Consider the following 21,549-nt stretch of genomic DNA (forward strand, 5'->3'; position numbering starts at 1 on the left):
ACACAGGCCCATGGCACACTATGCCTACCCATCAAGAAGGTGACCACTGGGAGGGTAGCACACACCGCGTGGATACCATGAGGCAGAAAGAGGATGACTCTGAACCCTGGCACACCAAACGGTGAAACAGAATTTCATCACCCAGCTCAGAGTAGCACATGTCTTACAACATATGGCTTGCTCATTTCTGGAATTTTCCATTTCATATTTTACACTGCTGCTGAGATTAGATAGCTGGCATTACAGAAAGGGAAACCAGGATTAAGGCGGGACTATTGTGTAGAGAGAGGAATGGGGGAGGAGAGAAGGGGTAGGGAAGAAGAGGAGGGAAGAGAGATGGGAGGAGAGGGAAAGGGAGAGAAGAGAAAGAAAGAGAGCACACTGAGCTACCCAGAGAGAAGGACAGGACAGAGCCTTCTGTCACACCCGGCTGTCACCCTGCAAGCACTATAGGCTCTTCTCAGATATTAAGAAACAACCAGATTTGAGTTTTGCAATTGCTGCTATTTTTAGCACATTTCTATAGTTCCAGAGCTTCTGAAGTTGTGTGAGCGGCCACTGTAGACGGTGGGAAAATAGCGTCAGGTGCTGTTTGGTGCTATTTGGTGCAAATGCAAGCTCCACAGAAAAGCCCAGCGAGTCAGGGTCCTGGAAACCTTGTTTGGGGTCCTGTGGTTTAGGGAGCCTGGGCACACTCCTCCAGATATGACAGAACAGCCTCCTTCCTAGTGGTCCATGACGACTCAGAGGAGGCAACTCCCATCCCAAGGACGGCAAGCAGCTTCCTAGTCCTTTAATTCTGTGGCCTAAGACAACTTTGTATAGTTTTGTTTGTTTGTTTATGTATGTTTATTTTATGTGCATGGTTTTCTGCCTGCTTGTATGTCTGTGTACCATATGCGTGCAGTGCCTACACAAAGCAGAAGAGGGCATAGGCTCTTCTAGGACTAAAGTTAGGGATGCTTGTGAGATACCATGTGAGTGCTGAGACTCAAACATGGGTCCCATGGGGGAGCAGTTGGTCCTCTTAACAGCTGAGCCATGTCTTAACACAGAGACATGTCTCCAGCCCCCAAGACACTTTGAATGAGTGGGGAAGGGACCACCAATGCATGGATTTTAACTCCTTTTCTGACCTGAAGTGCTCAAGCGACATCTAAAGCTACATCAATAAAATGTAGCCTGGCCAAACTTCAGGGTGAAGTTCAGTGGTGGAGGTTGTGTCCTATGTCTGGCATCACAGAAAAAAAGAGAAGAGTGAGGGAAAAAAGGGGAGGAAAGACGGGGAGAAAAAGGAGAGGGGGAGAGAGAAAGGAGGAGGAGGGAGGGGGCTATCAGCATGTGTCACATGACTCCCACCCCCAGTACAAAGGTTCTGACCATTTGTCTTACACACTGACTGGGTTCTGCGGCTATGGAACATTCCTCAATGACTCTGTTCTGTCTCGTTCCTAACATTACCAGGAGAGTGCCAAAGGCCACTGTCCTGACATATGGATGCAGAAACTGAGGTTTAGGGAGCTGGAGGGTCCTGCTGAAGGTCATAGAGACTGTACCATTTCTAAAAGTACCTCATTTCATTTAACTGGGTTTTGTTAGTCAAATTGTTTGTATCCTTCTCCAGAGTTTTGAATTTTCATTTTAATTGACCAGTGTCAGTCTGTAAAGACTGTATTATTTCTAAAAGTGTCTCATTCTTGGTCCTATTATCAAACCATGTTTTTTTTTAGATTTATTTATTTATGTATACAGTATCTTGCCTGTAGGCCAGAAGAGGGCACCAGATCTCATTATAGGTGGCTGTGAGCCACCATGTGGTTGCTGAGAATTGAACTCAGGACCTCTGGAAGAGCAGTCAATGCTCTTAACCATTGAGCCATCTCTCCAGCCCTCAAACCATGTTTTTAAGGAGAAAATATGGAGGACAAAACTAATCCCCAGAATCAAATATAATAATGTAGGAGAAAAATCATATAAGTTTTGTATAACCTCATACATGGTATAAGTAAGAAGGCTATTCAAACCCTGGATGGTTGTCTGTCATCTTGCCCTTTTAAATTATAAATTTATAATTTATATTTTTGATTTTTAAATCTTACCTGTGGTTGAGTTAGCTGGAGTAGGTACAATAACTGTTACCTGCCAGTAGGTGTCGCTGCACACATGGCTGGTTTGAATCTGAATTTAGCGTCAAATACAGAAAGATATGCCTAATTTAAAAACAGTTATTTAGTATAAATCACAGATTGTGTGCTCCGTTGAGGTCCCTGACTGTTTGGCAGTCACACAAGACAGTCGGCCAAGGGAGGCAGGTGCCTCCAGCTTGGGATAGAGGCCGTGTTGTCCATGGTGGCAGTAGCAGCACTTGGCGTAAGCTCCTCAGCCATTTCCACCTTGCCCTCCCACATCTCTCTGCCAACCTTGGACCCAGAAGTCAGCCCGTAGCAGCAACTCAGGGCTGGGAATTCTATACCCAAAATGAACAGCATGGAGCCTGATTGCAGCTGGTCAGAGCCACTGGAGACTCTTGCCCCACGTTGGGCGCCAACTGTAGAAATTAGCTTAATTTGGAAAATAACCAGGCTAGCTAAAGGATAAAACAATTATATTTTTATTTATTATAAGGGGAAAACTCACAAAACAGGAACAAGAAGTCCAAGCTCAGCTGTGCCCTGTGGAAATCACACACAGAGAGTGCACCTGGGCCATGCACCTGTTTTCTCTCGGGCTCCAGGTAGTCACGCCTTACTAGGTTCCACCTCTTAAAGATAATTGGTTAACAAAGCTTCCCTCATCATCGTATCATTCAGGAAACAAGGCAACTACCCATGGCTACTGGGGACGTGCTGGAAGAAATCACAGGTCTACCTCAGTAAGCTCTGGCTTGCCAAGAAGGTGTCATTAGAAAATCATTAAGAATACCAACTGTGAGGCAGGCGGTGGTGACACACACCTTTAATCCCAGCACTCGGGAGGCAGAGGCAGGCAGATCTCTGTGAGTTTGAGACCAGCTGTGTCTACAGAGTGAGTCGGGACTATTTACACAGAGAAATCCTGTCTCAAAAAACAAAACAAAACAAAAAAATCAAAAACAACAAAAAAAAATCCCCAAAAACCAAAAAGAATAATAACTATGATAGATTAATGTTCTTTTGACCCCATGTGCTTAAAGAGTTCACTGATTAAGATTGGAACCAGGGTACTATCTGAAACTGATTTAAAAACCGTGAATATTTTTTAGATTTATTTCATATGTATGAGTGTTTTGCCTGCATGCATGTTTGTGCACCATATACATTTAGTACCTGTGAAGGGCCAAAGAGGGAGCCAGATTACCTGGAACTGGAGTCACATACGGTTGTGAGCTACCATGTAGGTACTGGGAATTGAACCGGAGTTCTCTACAAGAGCAAGAAGTGCACTTAACCCCTGAGCCATCTCTCCAGACTCCAGTTTAAAGGCATTGTCTATGCTCTGTCTTTACAACGATAACCATGGGGTGACCAAAATTGAGTGGAGAAACTGATTCCAATTAACAAGCAAAAGCGAATGACACCATGACTCTGGATGGATTAAGGAATCAAGTCCACATGATCACAGGGAAGCAGACCATTCCTGTGGAAGGCACGATCAGTGACAGCATCTTGATGTTCCCCAACATTTGAACTTGAATCTGCCCAAACCGCTAGCTCTCACACATTCCAAACATACAGAGAAGTTAAGTGACATCCAAACATGCTAGAGACATCATGGGGGCATCAGCAACCATGTCAGAAGCCCATTTCTTCTACCCCATGTACAGAAAACCACAGAGCAACTACATTGGCTTCCTCAATTTAAAAAAAAATGAGATGGAAGTCAGTCTAAAAGAATGAATCAAATTTGTTTGGATTCCAATATAAACTCTTGAAAACTAAAATTCATATAATAACCTGGGAAACATAAACACTGGCAAAATATTCTGATATTTGAAGTATTATTTTTACATGAGAAAATGGTTTGTGCTTATGTTTAAGATTTTGTCTTTCTTATCTTTCAGTTCATGCATACTAAAACATCTAGAGACAAAATCTGATTCCTGTAAACTGCTTCAAAGTTTTTGGAAGGAAGCAAGGCTCAGAAGGGAAGCAGCAGGCAGACCGGGTAATGACCGAGCTAGCTGGGTGGTCAGTGTGCTAAGTCCATGATCTTTAACTTGTACATGTTTTCATCTTTCCATAAGAAATGTGGTTTTTTTTAAAAAAAATCATGCTTTTAAATACTTTTCAGTGGCTTGGGAAGTGTTTATGATTAAAAACAATAAATAAGAGAAATGGGAGAAATGTCAATGACTAGGATGCTCCTGTCAGTGTGACTCAGGCGAAGCCCTTCCTTCCTCTACTGGGGTCCCCCAGCTTTCTACAGTTGGCATTATTCTATCTTAGACAACTCAGAGTCAGTAAAGTGTTCGCTAACAGAGGGATGTGAGTTAAGATTCCCAGCCCCCTCATAAAAAGCAGACCTAACACATATTTGTAACCTCAGTTCTGGAGACACAAGCAGGGCAGAGACAGGAGCATCCTCAGAGCTCATGGGCAAACCAGCATAGCCAACCAATGAGCAACAGTTTCAGTGAGAGGCTGATCTCAAAGGTAAGATGGTGAATGAGAAAGACAGACGACAGACATCTTATCTGTGGCCTTCAGATGTGTGTCCACACACTCACACACACAAACACATACACACAAACACACACACACACGAGTGGGCGAACTACAAGGCCATTTGAAATAATGCTTTTGAGCCTTGAACAAGCATGGGGGTAACACTCCCCATTGCACCCTAACACTTCAAACTCACCTACAGCCTGAGACAAGTGTGCCCCCCATTGTTATCATGAGACCCACGTTATGCTGTGGAAGTTTTACTTTAGCAATGCAAAGGCCAATAACTACATACATGTGACTCCCCAGGTGCCCAAAGGAACGGAGATTGGCAAAGGACCATTAGTAGGTGCTTATTCTAGAAGTTTCTGTGCTAGAAATAGCTCGTGCATGTCCTTCTTTGGCTTTGGTGAAAAATATCATCTGGAAGTTTCTACACGCTCGAGAATGCCGACATGACCCTCTAGCACAGGGACTGTGCAGGGTATATCCTCAGGTACCCCGAGTCCCACCATTGCCAACAAGCAGGGAATGTTCCCAACAGGGAGATTCTGAATAATCATGTCATTCAGTACCTACTTATGAGAGTTTCTTCTAAATCACAACCTCACAAAAGTAGTGAGTATAAAGATATGGGCAGGTTTTATGTTACACAAAGTTCCAGAAAGTTCCAGAGGGGTTGGAGATGCAAATGCTCCCTCTAAGCCATTCATTCTCTGCGAATTTCTGGCTGGATCTTTTTCTCCATCTCTAAGACGACTTCTTGGTTTTGTTCTGTTTTGCTTCTCTTTTGCCTGAAGACGAGCTGATCTTTAGTAAAATCTTAATTGGGGAATTTCTTGGATTTCCTGCTTGGCGATTTTCACCCAACATCTCCGTATCACATCTGCACATGTGCGGCCCTTGTGGTATTTCATTCCTCTGCTCCCCGGGGTTCTCAGATGTCTTCAGGTCACTGCAAACCACCCTCTGGGGCCGGGAGATCCAGTTTATTGATGGGTAAATAGAGACCCCAAGAGGACTTGCCAAAAAATTGGCTGCCCTGCCTGTACCCCAACTCCAGCCAGAACTGGCCGTCCTTAGCGAAGAAACGCCCACATTCACAGCCTGCACAGCCTGTTCCTGAACCTAAGGAGGTCTCCTGTCAACACCTCCTGTACCCAACACCCTCCTCTTTTCTCCTTCCTTTCCTATTTCTCCTTCCTTCTTCTCCCCTATCCCCCATTCCCCTCCCCACCCTCTTTTCTCTTCTTTCACATCTTACTTTTATTCATTATTTATTATTGTTCATTTGTTTCTTTTACAATGTCACACACGTATACAATGTCACACACGTATATGTCACACACGTATACAACGTCACACACGTAAACAACTTCACACACGTATACAACGTCACACACGTATACAACGTCACACACGTATACAATGTCACACATGTATACAACATATATGTATATAATGATGTCACGTGTATATAATGGTATCACGTGTATATAATGTCACACATGTATATAATGTATTCCGATCATATTCATAGCCCTTATTACCTACTTCCCGTGATTCAATTTTCCTTTCTTTAGTCACTTTCTAGGCGTGTGGGAGCACATGCATGCACACACATGCACACATGTGTGTGTGAGAGTATGTATATGTGAATGAGTTTAATTAGGATGGTTTATATGAGCATGGCGGAGGGGTGATTTGCCACATCTCCATTTCTCAACCACAGGTACATCTTCCAGGACCACAGCTACCCCAGGAGTTCAAGGAAATATGTCATTTATAATATGTCAACCTGGTTCAAATAACTTTTATAAGATGAAGTTTTTATTTGCAGGGAAAAACCAAAATTGTGAAACAAACAGAAAGGTGGAATGGCATTTTGCAGGGGACAAAGTCCATGTTTTCTCATTTGTGAGTCCTAAGCTATTTAGGTAGAGAAGTCGCACATGCGCAGACAACACGGAAGTACAACCAAAACTGCCTGGGGGGGGGGCAAAGCAGGCCAACCGGAAGCAAGGAGAGAACCGGGGAAGGAGGCTGGGGTGTAGGAGAACACGCACAGAGAACATTACTTACAAGAATGAAAACGGCTTCATTGCTAACTCTGTATAGCAAAAATAAAAAGAGACCAGGGAAAGAAAAGAAAGAGGCACCAGAAAGAGGTTCAAAACACTGAACACCTCAGAAGGTCACCTGATTTGGAGGCAGGGTCCTCTGCAGAGGACATGAAGTAAAATGAGACCCTTGGCGTGGGGATGGGTGTGATTTCCCAGACAGGGGAAGGGTGCTGAGAGGCTCAGAGGGAAAGCCCTCAAGGGATGGGGGCGTAAGGACCTTAGTAGACCTTTCTCCAGCACCTCCTGGTGCTCCTCCTTGAATTCAGACCTACAGTTGCTGGGAGACACCAGCCTCCCCCTTCCTAAGCCACACAGCTTATGGAACTTCATTATAACAGTCCCAGGCCATGCTTATAGACTGAACTGTGACAGTTGCTTTGGTTTGTGTCCATCACCCCCGCATGCCAGCCCAGCTTGGCCTCCCAAATCCTGCCATTGTTTTGGCAGTGACCCTTTAGAGCTACAGTGTCTGAAGAGCTTATGCACTGCCGAGTTGGTAACAAACATACAAACATGGAGGCCACCTAGTCCAGTCTGAGTCTCATATGCACAACAGATACTTTTAATGTATCCCAAATAATGATGGGACACACATGTACTAAAACATTTACTCATTATGGTCCTGAAATTCTACTTTAACTGGACATCTTCTATGTTACTTGGCAACCTTAGAAGGATGCATGCTTAGTGCCACAAGACAGCCCGGGAGGATTTCCGTGAGTCTTGGTCAGCATCACCGTCTGACATCTAATCACTTCTCACACCTACAGAAGTGGAAGCTTCATGACCCAAGGAAAAAGCTTGAACTGGCACTTTCTTTCTTTTTTTTTTTTTTTTTTTTTTTTTTGGTTTTTCGAGACAGGGTTTCTCTGTGGCTTTGGAGCCTGTCCTGGAACTAGCTCTGTAGACCAGGCTGGTCTCGAACTCACAGAGATCCGCCTGCCTCTGCCTCCCGAGTGCTGGGATTAAAGGCGTGCGCCACCACTGCCCGGCTTGAACTGGCACTTTCTATGCAGATAAGCCTCTTCTCGAGGTTGGTGACAGAGACATAGATCCCTCCCCAGGGGGAGGGACCTTGAGTAGACCTTTCCTCCTGGCTGGGGAGACGCACACACCCTGGTCTCAGACACACCCTCTCCAGAACCAAGTTAATGAATTTCTGTGTAAACTTCCCAGCCCACACCATTTTGCTTCCACAGCCCCAGGAACTTAATAAACCATCACAGTTGTCCAGAGGACCTGTAATTTTATCAGGTCCAAGGAGCGATCTGTGACCCACCAATGGCAGTGGAGTGTTGCCATGGGTGGCAGCTCCCGTGCCAACAGCAACGGAGGAGCATTCCCTGAGTTGCAGTCCTGTGGTGGCGGTTAACACCCTGGCTCCAGGACAGACCTGTGGGTCAGAGATCTGACTGGGTGTCTCTCTAGCCCAGCCTGCACGAAGGAAGCTCCTGGCCCCTGAGAGAAGAGAGCCCTGGTTTGTCAGGCCAGCCAGACCTGCCTGCCTCCTCGGGATTTTGATTTTTTTTTCCTTATCACCAAGGAGACTTGGGAGACACCTAGAATCCCAGGTGTCGATATTCAGCAGCCCAGAGCCCAGGTTGTTGACCAAAAATGAAGTCAAATAGTAACAGCTGACCAGGTAAAATGCTAATTTGGCTAAATTCTTTAGTTCTGATGTTTTGCAGAATTTCCCGAGAACTCTTCACAGTAATAGTTCAGTGGCATTGACAAAGGGCTTGGCTTTGGGTAATCAAACAAAAAGACAACCAGATCCCGTCACCATTTTAACCACAGCCCCATGAGCCCCATGTGTGTCCACACAGAGTGACCCAGGTTCAGGCACCCTGAATTATGAGCTGCCCCAAAATCCCAAGCTGTTTGGAGACTGACAGACACCATCAGTGGAAAATCCCATGCCATGAAATTTTGCTTCACAGATAAAACTATGGAAAATATAAAGGATACTTGGGCTATATGTGCTGGGTTTATATAAGCACCATTGCATGGGTCTTGGGTCGCATCCCCCACCAAGACATTTCATTTTTTTAACGCAAGTATTGCAAAGCCAAATTCTAACGTTCAGAACACTTTTGGTCCCAAGCAGCGTGGATAAGAGGAATTCAACCTGCACATACATGCATGTATAGGCACCATAACACTTACGTGGACTAGAATTAGATGTCATGTACATACCATGCATTAAAAATATTGCTTAGATAAACCTTTTGTAGATAGATAGATAGATAGATAGATAGATAGATAGATAGATAGATGATGGTAGGTAGATAGATATGTAGATAGGTGAGAGAGAGAGAGAGAGAGAGAGAGAGAGAGAGAGAGAGAGAGAGAGAACTAGATATTGTGTTATGTTGAAGGAGCTGTGGGTTGCATTCCTGCTGCCCTGCTTTATGCCCCGAAATAACAACACACAAATTGTATTCTTTTAAACACTGCTTGGCCCATTATATCTAGCCTCTTCTCGGCTAACTCTCGCACCTGGACTAGCCCATTTCTAATAATGTGTGTAGCACCCCAAGGTGCGCTTACCAGGAAGATTCTAGCCTACGCCCATCCTGGGTTGGAGCTTCATCGCGTCTGCCCGGGAGAGGGGAGCATGGCGTCTGAGCTCACTTCCTCTTCCTCCCAGCATTATGTTCTGTTTACTCCACCCACCTATGTTCTAACCTATCAAGGCTAAGCAGTTTCTTTATTAATTAATTGATGACCTTCCTCCATCATTTCCCCTTTTTCTGTTTAAACAAGAAAAAAGGAAGGCTTTAACTTTAACATAGAAAAATTACATATAACAAAACAGTTATCAAGCAAGAATTACAGTTACAATATTTACATCTATTTTATCTTTTATCATAATAAAGGAAAACAACTATAATTATCTATCTCTTCTTCAACTCCATCAAAGACTCCAGAAGGATATAATATTACCTAAGCAAACAAGAAATAAGCAACTTTCAAACTCTAGAAATGACAGAGACATCTCGTTGCCTGGACAGTCACCCAAAGTCCCTCTGTACCATTGGGGCATCCATCTTTGGCCTACAGGCCCATAGTATCCAGAGATATTCCATGAAGCAGGAAATTTCAAAGGCAGTTCAGTCACTATCTGCTGTGTCCTGTAGAATGTCTCACAGATTCCTTCATGAATCAGGAACCCCAAAAGATCATCTCACCTTTAGGCAAGTTCAGCAGTCCTCTCTCTGCAGGTTCTCTGTGTCCAGTTTATACAATAGTCCAGGCAAGAGCAGTTTCTTGCCCAAATGGCTATCAAACTCCATAAGGATCCTCTTCGATGCCCATCTTCTTCTTGAAGTAGATTGGTGCTGCCAGGAGCAGATGTGTCTCATTGTCATGAAAAGCCCTAAGTTATTAAAACATTTAAAATGCCATATTTTATAATCTTTGAAAGATATGAAGAATGCCTATCTAAAATATATCTATGTACATCTAGAAAAATCTTAACTACCATGACTACAAACTTGACTATTATGATTATCTATTAACAGCCTATATACATTACATTTTTACATGAACTACACAATCACAATACCTTAATTAATATCAGAAATACATATACATGTAACAAAATTGACCTTAAATTAGTATCAGTAAACCAAGATTCTTATCAGTCCAAATTATATCTATATCATCTCCCCCTTCAAATGTAAAAGAACATTTATAAACTATATTTGGGAACATGGGCGCAGTTTTTTCTCTCCAAACTGCTTCATGCTGAGTGGGGGCGCTGTTAATCAGATATTTCAGGGTATGACCTGTGCGCTAGGTTTATCTCAGTCAGCAGACAAGTAAAGTAATTTTTTGAAGGTGTTCACAGTATCCCTTCAGGAGGGCATGGTCCGTCATACCATATTGGAATAGAAACAATCCATAGGGTCTCATCATCTGTGAAAACAAAAGAAGAATCTCTTTTCCAAAGTATCGTATCCTTAGATCCAAATTCTGAAGTCAAGGTATTTTCAAAATATCTATGTTGGATTAGTTCAGCAGCATTTGTAAACAGATATCTTTTAGCAGCTATTTCTCCTTCCTCAGAATTCAAACAATTCAAAGAAAGCATAATAGGATATAGTATCAAAATTCTCTGTGTATTTTCCATCTTTGTGCAGCTTTATTTTAACTCTATTTTGTTTATTTTTACTTTTATTTTTTGAGATGCCTTCTCTGTATATCTTTGTCCTGGAATAACTCTGTAGACCAGGCTGTCCTTGAACTCTCCAGAGATCTGCCTGACTCTGCCTCCCAGGCATTGGGATTAAAGGCATGTGCTACCACACCTTGAAGTCTCAGAGGTCGATCTCCCTCTGCCTTCCAAGTGTTGGAGATTAAAGGTGTGTACTACCACACCCAACTACACTCTTTCTTCCTTTTTTTTTACTTTAAGAACTTTAACTTTTAGCCTGCATATATTTTAACACAGTATAAATCATTTAAACATTTTCTTTGTTTTTGAATCTCTCTTTACTGTATCTCTTTCTTTTTCTGATCACATGAGCCTTTAAATTACTGAGCAATATGGGTAGGATTAAAGCCGTGGCTTTGCCAGCTAGATCCAGCCCATTCCTTAGCTTTCCAGCCTCATGGCGGAGGTACCGGTTGTAGCTATGTTTACTGCCACAACTCTATGGTGTTTTAAGGTCCCTGCCAACAAGCAAACTGAAGCATTCTGCTCACAGACCACATTCAGTCAGACTACCTGCTTGAGTCTGAGTCAGAGTTTGCCCTGACAGGACGGCCCAGAAAACCAGCATTTTAAAACAGCACAACTTTTTTCCTGCTACGGCTGAAAACAAACAAGCATTCAGTAGGCTTTTATCAACACCATCTAAGTGTTTCGTGACTGGACCTCTTAAGAGCTGCAGGGTTTTGCAGCTAAAGCTGAGTCAGGAAGCCTCTCTTAGATGAGAGCGCTTGCTTGCTTCTAGCAAGCAGAGCAGACCCGAGAAATTGCTGTTACCACGTCGGGCATCATTCTGTTGAAGGAGCTGCAGGTTGCATTCCTGCCGCCCTGCTCCCAGCCTCCTGGCTAGCTTATGCCCCGAAATAACAACCACAAATTGTATTCTTTTAAACACTGCTTGGCCTATTATATCTAGCCTCTTCTCGGCTAACTCTCACACCTGGACTAGCCCATTTCTAATAATGTGTGTAGCACCCCAAGGTGCGCTTACCGGGAAGATTCTAGCCTACGTCCATCCTGGGTCGGAGCTTCATCACGTCTGCCCGGGAGAGGAGAGCATGGCGTCTGAGCTCACTTCCTCTTCCTCCCAGCATTATGTTCTGTTTACTCCACCCACCTATGTTCTAACCTATCAGGGCTAAGCAGTTTCTTTATTAATTAACCAATGATCTTCCTCCATCAGTGTTAGCTTTCCATTATTGGGGGAAAGTCATATAAATACCCAAATCACATGGAGAAAGGGTTTCTTTTGACTCACACTTTGAGAGGCTTCTGTTGGTTGGCTCTGATGTTGTGGGACCTTCAGCAACACCACAGGAGGTGAGAGTCTGTGGCAGCAGAGGCAGAGGAGACCTTGACACACAGGTCTACCCTCCAAGCCAAACGGCGGCCATCTTCCTCAGCCCATCTGTGTCTAATTGCAAATGCTCATCGGAGCTGTGCCTGTGATAGTCCTCATGGGAGAGGGGGTGGGATGGGTCAGTGGACCCTCACCTGAGTATCCAGCAGTTGTGCCCTAATTTCCCATGGCCTGGAGGTGGGCAGCCTGGGGGTGGCTAAAATATACAAGCTTTGGAAGACTAGAGGAGAAGGCTCCATCTATGTGGCTTTGGGGACAAATCATTCATGCTGGGTTCAGACTTTTCAGTACGGCTGCTTTAAGGTCATCCACATTCCTGCAAGAAACCCCCTCACCCTCGCTCTGTCAGTAAAACCCAATCAACTCATTTCCCCAGCAGGGACTTTGGTGAAATTGTTGGACCTTAGTTCATCACTGAAACTTTAAAAGGGGTACGGTATTGTCTAGTACACCCCTACCCTAAGGAGAAAATCCTCCCAATAGGTCAATCCACATCACACCAGCTAGGACACAGAGAGGGGTGGTCTGAGGTTTCAAACTCCACTCAAGGGCAATACCCTAAGTCACCTGACTTCTCCATCTGGCAAAAACTCAACTACCTCCCGATGACACCACAGACTGGGGAGTGAGCTTCAACACAGGGGCCTCTAGAGCACCCTTCAGACCCAAACTACAGTAGATAGGTGATAGATGACTGATAGGTAGATAATAGGCATTTGTTCCCCAAGTCTCAGAACGTTTCTTCCTACCACTCATTGAAATTAAACCAACTGTTAGCAATGATTGGGCCAGCTGGACATGCATGCGCCTGAAATCCCAGTACTCTGGAGGCTGAGGCAGGAAAATCACAAATTCCAGGCTAGCCTGAGCTACATAGGAAAACCCTGTTCCAACACACACATACACTTCACACTTTAAAAAAACAAAAACAAAAAAAAACTTCAGGGATTTATTTCTTTTATTTGTACAAGTGTTTAGCCTGGATGTATGTGTGGGTACCATGTGTGTGCCATGTGCCCACAGAGACCTGGAACTGGAGTTGCAGGCTGTTGTGAGCCACCATGTCTGCCTGGAAGTCGAACCCAGGTCCTCTGCAAGAGCAACAAGTACTCTAACCACTGAGCCACCTCTCCAGCCCGCCACATTTTATACTTTCAATACACAGATTAGATAACTATACCTGTGCAATAATTTCCTTTGTAAACCAAAGTATTTAATTTGACACATTTGAACCCATCCTAGAGGCCTGACACCCGAGGAAGGGAAGTCTCCTCTGTCTCCACCAGAAGTTCTGCCCCCGGCCACACAGGAGGCAGCTGCCCGCCCACACTCAGGCCAGAGAGGGCAGACACTAGCGAGGGGAGGGAGCTGGCTGTTCCTGTTCTCCACATCCGCACTTCATCATAACTACACCGACGCCGCACCTTCCTCCCCGCAGAGCGGGCTGGTTATAAATGTCTTCTTCCCACGTAGCAGTTTACAGACAGCGTGCAAACCCTTGCTGCAGGGCAGACAAGCTGGATGCCATCCTTAGTCAAATGCAGGAACTCATGAGTCTGAATGCAGGTGGGAGGGACCCCACCCATGAGGACCTTTGGGATTCGTGGGCGTGTGCTGATTGGCTGTGGCCCCATCGCCCAGGAGCCCATGGCAAAGCCCACTGAGGAACGGCCGAGCTGGCGACTATAGGGTCAAGGCTGCGTTCAGGGTCGTCAGGCCTGACCCACCCACCGCTGGTGTGAAAGTCCTGCCTCACCTGGGTCCCTGCTAAAATATCACCTGGGGAGACAGGACTTGGTTGTCTTCCCAATATGAAGGCCTGAGACCGTAATCCTCAGGAGCCAGCGTTAGATGCTCCCCAGGGGTGGGTGGGAAAATGTCCTATAGATGCAGAGGCTGAAAGCAACTCCACGAGTAACCGTGGAAGTAAAGTATGGCGCCCCCATACTTGGTTGTGAGGGACAGAGGACACACAGCCTCTACTTTCTGGCTGACTCAGTATGGCCCCCTGTGTCCTCAAGGCGTGAGTGTATCCGAAGGGACCTTAACATCCCTTAGAAAACTCCTATGCCCTCTTCCCTACCCTCTGGTCTTTTAAATTTCCCCCAAATTCCCTGGGAATGGCTGGGGCTGGGTCGCTTTCCTTAGGATGCTAGGTCTGTCTATGCAGCACTCTGTTTTGCAAGCTCCCTCTCTTCCCTTCAGTCAATCTCCTGGGCATGTGGAGCCTGTGCGGGCAGCAGGACTGAATCACAGCTTGCATGAGCTTGTGTCTGTTCATGTCAGAGGAGAACAACCAAGAAAACTACATGCCATCAGACCTCTGCCGTCTTCTTTCTCTGCTCTCTTGGGAGGTGGGAGGCAAAGACTGAAAACGCTGCAGACAGAGTCTCCAGCAAGGAGTTGACCACAGCTAAAATCGGTCGTAGGCTGGTAGATCTCTGAGTGTGAGGCCAGCCTGGTCCACAGATGGATATTCAGGCTAGCCCAGCTGAGTCAGCAAAGGAAACCATGGAAAACAAAGAGCTGGTGAAGATGTAATCAAATGAGGGGCCCATGCTCCAGTCCCAGCAAGCAGCAGAACTTGGCAGCTTCGGCCATGTGGTTCTGGCTTTAGAGTCAAGGGCAGAAGAAAGGGGTTACAGAATCGTCCTCCACAACTAAAGATAGCTGCTGAGGTCAGGTGTGAGTCAGGGGTGTCCCTGAACAGAGGTCTAGAGAGGCCATTGTGTGAAGCTGTGAAAATAAAGCCTGGATTGCCTTGGAGATCCCAAGATGTTGGAGATGCCAGAGCTGTGGGATCCCTGCCAAGGAGAGCTGCTGACAGGAGCGGAACCGGCCCAAGAGAGAGAGAAGTGTGTTGCAGTCAACAAAGCTGAAAGGAGTTGGAGATCTGAGGAGCATTTTGACATCAGACATGGAGATGCAGAGTTTAGACTTTGCCCAGCCAGTTTTCAGTCTTGCTTTGGCCCAGCATTTCCTTGCTATCTTCCCTTTCCTCCGTTTTGGAATGGCAATGTATATCCTGTGCCATTACATGTTGGAAGTTTGTGATCTGTTTTTGGATTTTGATTTTATAAGTGATTACAGTTAAGAGATTGCATGAGTCTCAGAAGAGACTTGGAACTTTAGACTATTATAAACTATGGGGACTTTTGAAGTTTAACTGAACGCATTTTTACATTATGACATGGCTACAAGCCTAAGGGGTGCCAGGGACAGCAATGTGATGGTTTGAAAGAAGGGCGGCCCCCAAAGGGAGTGGCACTATTAGGAGGAGGGGCTTTGGTGGAGTAGATGTGACCTTGTTGGAGGAAGTATGTCACTGTGGAGGGCTTTGAAGTCTCCTATGCTCAAGCTAGGCCCAATGTGGACAGACTCCTTACTGCTGCCTACAGATCAAGGCGTAAGAACTCTCAGCTCCTTCTCCAGCACCATGCCTGTCTGCACGCTGCCTTGCTTCTCTCCTTGACGACAATGGACTAAACCTCTGAACTGTGAGTCTCCATTAAATGTCTTCCCTTATAAGAGTCGCCATTGTCATAGTGTCTCTTTACAGCCATAGAAACCCTAACTAACACACCTAGTCTCTCCCCACATAAGACACAGACACAGCGATTCAAAGCTAGGATCTGTGCACAAAAGCCAGTGTGTGGTGCCTGTCTTTCCAAGTCTGGGTTACCACATTTAAAATAATAACATCCAGTTCCATCCATTTCCCTGCAAATTTCATAGCTTTATTTTTTTCTTTACAGCTGAATAAGACCCCGTTGTGTATATCTGTCCCATCTTTATTATCCACTCTTCAGAGGTGGGGCGTGAAGTTCCATCAAAACTGAGTGTATATGAACATGCCACAAGAAAACCTATTGTTCTGTATGACTAATTAAAACAGGTAAAACAGCCAGTTTTTCTAAATAAAGTTTTATTGAACACAACTAAAATCAAACAAATGATGGAAGAGGGTCATCTTTCTATCTGTTGTTTCATTGGTTAAGTAATAAAGAAACTGCTTGGCCTCTGATAGGACAAAAAATTAGGTAGGTGGAGTAGACAGAACAGAATGCTGGGAGAAAGAAGCTGAGTCAGTGAGTCGCCATGATTCGCCCACCCAACACAGCCACAGGTTAAGATCTTCCCTGGTAAGCCACATCGTGGGCTACACAGATTATTAGAAATGGGTTAGATCAATATGTAAGAGCTAGCCAATAAGAGGCTGGAACTAATGGGCCAGGCAGTGTTTAAAAGAATACAGTTTCCGTGTAATTATTTCGGGTATACAGCTAGCTGGCGGCCAGGAGCTGGGGCGGCAGGGAAGCGGCCCGCCGCTCCTCTTAACAAACAAACTTTCCTGATAAGTGTGGAGTGCTTCCATGGGTGATAATACCCAACGACCTGGGAAGGTCACTGGATGCCAAGCGCAACACACTTGGGAGGTTGGCCCATCTTATACCCCGTGAGTATGGCTGCTGTGGCCTGCCTGCACATGAGGGGTAGAGACAACCAAGGGCTAACGAGCAAACAGAAGCTCCCTCCTCGTGAAGGACTCTGGCCACTGTCTCTTCTTGCCTGCCTTAGAATGACCAGAGATGCTGGGTAAAGACCTTGGCTCAGGACTCAGCTCCATCAGGACCCAGATCCCCAGTAAGGGAGCTGGGGAGCTGGACTTCAGCAAGCACTCCCAAAGACAGGTCCATGGGGTTAAGTCTAGAGCATAGGCCCAGCCCCTGGCATCCATCCCAGCCCCCCTGGCCTGGGAGTTGCATTAGTCTGGACTCCAAATCCCAGCATGCTCACAGGGTATATAAGTGGGCTCCCAGAGGAGAAACACATGGTTCTGGGTTTGCATGGCTCCCTGCTTTCCTGTCTCCCCATCATGTGCTTGGCCACCCGAGAGCGTCGTATTTAATAAGACAAGGGGCATTTTCATCCTAATTGGACCTCTTTGTGCCAGCGGAGCCACCCCTCTTATTAATTTTTCCTAACACATGGCTTTCAAATATTGACGTGCACCAAACACAAGCGCACAAGGCCCCCACGATCCTCTCACATTCGTTCGTTCTTGGCTGTCTTCTCAGAGCGTACCCCCACACCAGTGCTGGCGGCAGCACCTGGCTCCTGAGAGACTTGAGGGCAATTCCTCACTGCCCCTGCTCTGGAGAGAGACCACACAGCCCAGAGCAGGCTGTCCAGGGCAGAGCACGGCTCCTTTGGCGTGTGGGGTCGGGAACAGCAGCTTAGGGCTATTGTAGGCTCAGCAACAGCTCTTGGTGCACTTAGGCTGAACCCCAGGAGAGCCCAGCCCTTGTATGCATTCCTCACCACTGCTGGCCCCCAACTGCTCTACATTTATCCCCCACTCAATAGCACAAAAGCAAAGTTTGTTCCATAGAAAGCATACGCGCTGGGGGTTACTCTTAACACGTTAGCTGTGGGACCCAGTCCTCCCAGGATGGCGCAGGACAGGCACTTTAGACGGGACAGAGTGCTGTGTGGCTAATGGCATGAGGCGGGTTAGGGTACTCAGTGTGTTTCCAGCTTACAATGTTTTCACTTCAAGTGGGTTCTGGAGCTTTGATCCCCTTGTAAGCTGGGGATGAACTCCCGTTGTTCACATACACACACAGGTCACTACTTCTAATGATGGCTCAGAACAAAGTCGGGGATCCCTGGAAGGTGCCCTTCAGGCTGGCTTGGACATTTCTCTTTCTCTGCTAGTCCCATCTGCCATGAAACACTTGGAACCTGCCACACCGTTGCCATTTTCTTTTCTTGTTTTTTTTTTTTTTTGCTTTATGGAAAATTTATTGCAATAGTCCAAAAGCACATCACTTTTTCTTCTCAACATCTTGCTCTGCAGCTTCCTTTGCCCTCTTTGCTCGTATGCCAAAGAGCCGGGCATTGGCCCGGGGCCATGCGAAGACTGGCAAAAGCCTTGAAGTTCTTCTCTTCTTCTGTGATGACTCTGGCTTTCTCCTTTTTATAAACATTCCGGATGGGCATCACAGGTCCTGTTAGCTGAGTGGCCAATTTAAGTTCTTCAGCCGAACTATCTCCCTTCTTTGGAGCGGAAGGCTTCCTGGGGAAGAGGATGAGCTTGGAGCGGTACTCCTTCAGGCGCTGCGCGTTGGCCTGCAGGGACTCGGTGGACTTGTTTCGCCTCCTTGGGTCCACGGAGATGCCGATGGTGCGAGCTTCCTTCTTATGGATACCAGCCACCCTGAGTTCCTCCAGGCTGAAGCCCCGGCCAGCTCGGACTTTGGTGTGGTAGCGCACTGTGGGGCACCTCACGATAGGCCTGATGGGTCCGGACGCGGGGCAATGCGGCGCGCTTTCGCCTGCCGGGCCTTGCGCCTGCGGATCTTGCATGCTGGCTGGTTGAACCAAGTGTCCACTCGCCGCTGCCAGTCCTTGTGGAAGTGGGGCTTCAAGATCATGCCATTCCGGCTGGGCGCCATGGCTGCCTCCCGTGCAGGGGAACGCACCGTTGCCATTTTCATTCCAGTTCTCCTTGGCCCTCTCTCCTCCTCCCAGCCCAGGTCACCCTGATCCTCCACAGCTCCTCTCTTGGACTATGGCTCTCTGTTGCTTGACCCCCTCAGGGCCCTTACTGCCCAGTGACAATGACAACCTGGTGAAGGTGGGGCCAGCATCCGTTGCTATACTCTTTTGGGGGAGGGGGGTGCGAGTGTGTGTGTTCATGTACACACATGAGTGTGTGTGTCTGTGAGTGCATGTGTGTGTGTGTTCATGTACACAGATAAGTTTGAAGGTGATATTTTGACTGAGTTTTCTGTGCTGCCAGGTTCCCACAGTCATTAAGTCCCAAAGAAATCACACAGAGGTCTACATTAACTATAAACTGATTGGCCCATTAGCTCAGGCTTCTTATTAACTCTTATAACTTATATTAGCCCACTATTCTTGTCTATGCTAGCCACATGGCTCAGTAACTTTTTCAGCGAGGCAGTCACATCTTGCTTCTTCTGTGGCAGGCTCACAACTGCAGAAAAAGCTTCCTTCTTCCCAGAATACTCCTGCTCTCCTTGACTCACCTCTACTTCCTGTCTGGTTGTCCTACCTATACTTCCTGCCTGGCTACTAGCCAATCAGCGTTTATTTAAAATATAACTGACAGAATACAGACCATGGTCCCACACCAGTGACAGGTCAAACTCTGATGTCAATACTTGATCACCATCCATTTTGCTTTCTTTTCAGACAGAGTCTCTCACTGAGACAAAGAGCCCACCAATCAGGCTACGTAGATCCAGGGATCCTTGCTCTCCCTTCCCAAGGCTGGGATTACCAGCAAATGTGACCACACCTGGATATTTTACATGGATTCTAACTGAACCCGGTCGTTCATGCTTGCAGGGCCTGCCTCCCTAGTCCCCCTCGGCTAAACTTCCACTCCCTCTGGTTTCTCTACAGAAAAGTTTCCACAAACGAAGTCCTTGGATGGCAGTGAGACAGGACAAGCACAAAGGTCCAGGCATCACGTCTCCACACTGCTGAGGAGTAGCTTTTGGGGTGGTCAGTCGCTCACTGGCCCAGCACTCAGAGTGAGCTCTTAGGTTCTTCACAAAGACAGGAGGCAGTAGAGCCTCCTGGAAGCCAAGTTCCGCGACTGTCCTGCCCCAGGGAAGTTCTCCAAACCCACTTCTGTACAGGGAGAGAAGGTTCAGGCTCCACAGCCCCGAGTCCCAGGCCTTCTTCTCCACTTACTTACTAACAGGAGTATAAGCATTAACCTGCAGGGACAGTCTTCTCCACTTACTAACAGGAGTATGAGCATTAACCTGCAGGGACAGTCTTCTCCACTTACTAACAGGAATATAAGCATTAACCTGCAGGGACAGTCTTCTCCACTTACTAACAGGAGTATGAGCATTAACCTGCAGGGACAGTCTTCTCCACTTACTAACAGGAGTATAAGCATTAACCTGCAGGGACAGTCTTCTCCACTTACTAACAGGAGTATGAGCATTAACCTGCAGGGACAGTCTTCTCCACTTACTAACAGGAGTATGAGCATTAACCTGCAGGGACAGTCTTCTCCACTTACTAACAGAAGTATAAGCATTAACCTGCAGGGACAGTCTTCTCCACTTACTAACAGAAGTATAAGCATTAACCTGCAGGGACAGTCTTCTCCACTTACTAACAGGAGTATAAGCATTAACCTGCAGGGACAGTCTTCTCCACTTACTAACAGAAGTATAAGCATTAACCTGCAGGGACAGTCTTCTCCACTTACTAACAGGAGTATTAAGCATTAACCTGCAGGGACAGTCTTCTCCACTTACTAACAGGAGTATAAGCATTAACCTGCAGGGACAGTCTTCTCCACTTACTAACAGGAGTATAAGCATTAACCTGCAGGGACAGTCTTCTCCACTTACTAACAGGAGTATGAGCATTAACCTGAAGGGACAGACACTCTTCCTCTGGTTCAGGTCAGGAGACTAGGCCTCAGACTCAGCACAGCCAACTCCTCCCTTTCCCACCATCCCAGGAGGACGCTGCCTGAGGGCTGAAGAGTCAAAGGGGAAGAAGAGAGGGTTTGGGTTGTGACCAGACGGAGCTCTCACAAAGCAGTTCTGGAGAAGAAAGCAATGAGAGGGGACTAGAGAAAGTAGACTCTTGTCTGTGACCTGTGCCCTGGGAGGCAGAGGCAGCAAACTAAGGAAGTTGAAGTCAACCTGGGCTACATAGCATACCTGTCTCAAAGAAGGGGGGTTGTTTTTGTTTGTTCGTTTGTCTGTTTATTTAGTTTTGTTTGATTTTTTTTTTGAGGCAGGGTTTCTCTGTGTAGCTCTGACTATGGTGGAACTCACTCTATAGACCAGGCTGCTATCAAACTCAAAGATCTGCCTGCCTCTGCCTCCCAAATGTTGGGATTAAAGGTGTATGCCATCACTCCTGGCTATTTTTAAAAAAGGTTTAAACGGGAGAAATGGGAGGGTTACTTTAATATCTTTCCAAAAACACAGAGAATTGAATTGCTGTCAGGCAGTGGTGGCGCATACCTTTATTCCCAGGGAAGCAGAGGCAGGTGGATCTCTGTGAGTTAAAGGCCAGCCTGGGCTACACAGGACAGGCTCCAAAGCTACATGGAGAAACTCTGTCTCAAAAAAAGCGGAGAGAGAGACAGAGAGAGAGAGAGAGAGAGAGAAAGAGAGAGAGAGAGAGAGAGAGAGAGAC

At 46.3% G+C, this 21,549-nt stretch overlaps 1 pseudogene; it reads right to left on the reverse strand.

Moving 5' to 3' along the window:
- Positions 1-18,104: 18,104 nt before the first annotated feature.
- LOC142838839 (large ribosomal subunit protein eL13 pseudogene) lies at positions 18,105-18,819 on the reverse strand (annotated as a pseudogene).
- Positions 18,820-21,549: the final 2,730 nt, after the last annotated feature.

Source organism: Microtus pennsylvanicus, chromosome 1 (assembly GCF_037038515.1).
Source record: "Microtus pennsylvanicus isolate mMicPen1 chromosome 1, mMicPen1.hap1, whole genome shotgun sequence".
NCBI lineage: Eukaryota > Metazoa > Chordata > Mammalia > Rodentia > Cricetidae > Microtus > Microtus pennsylvanicus.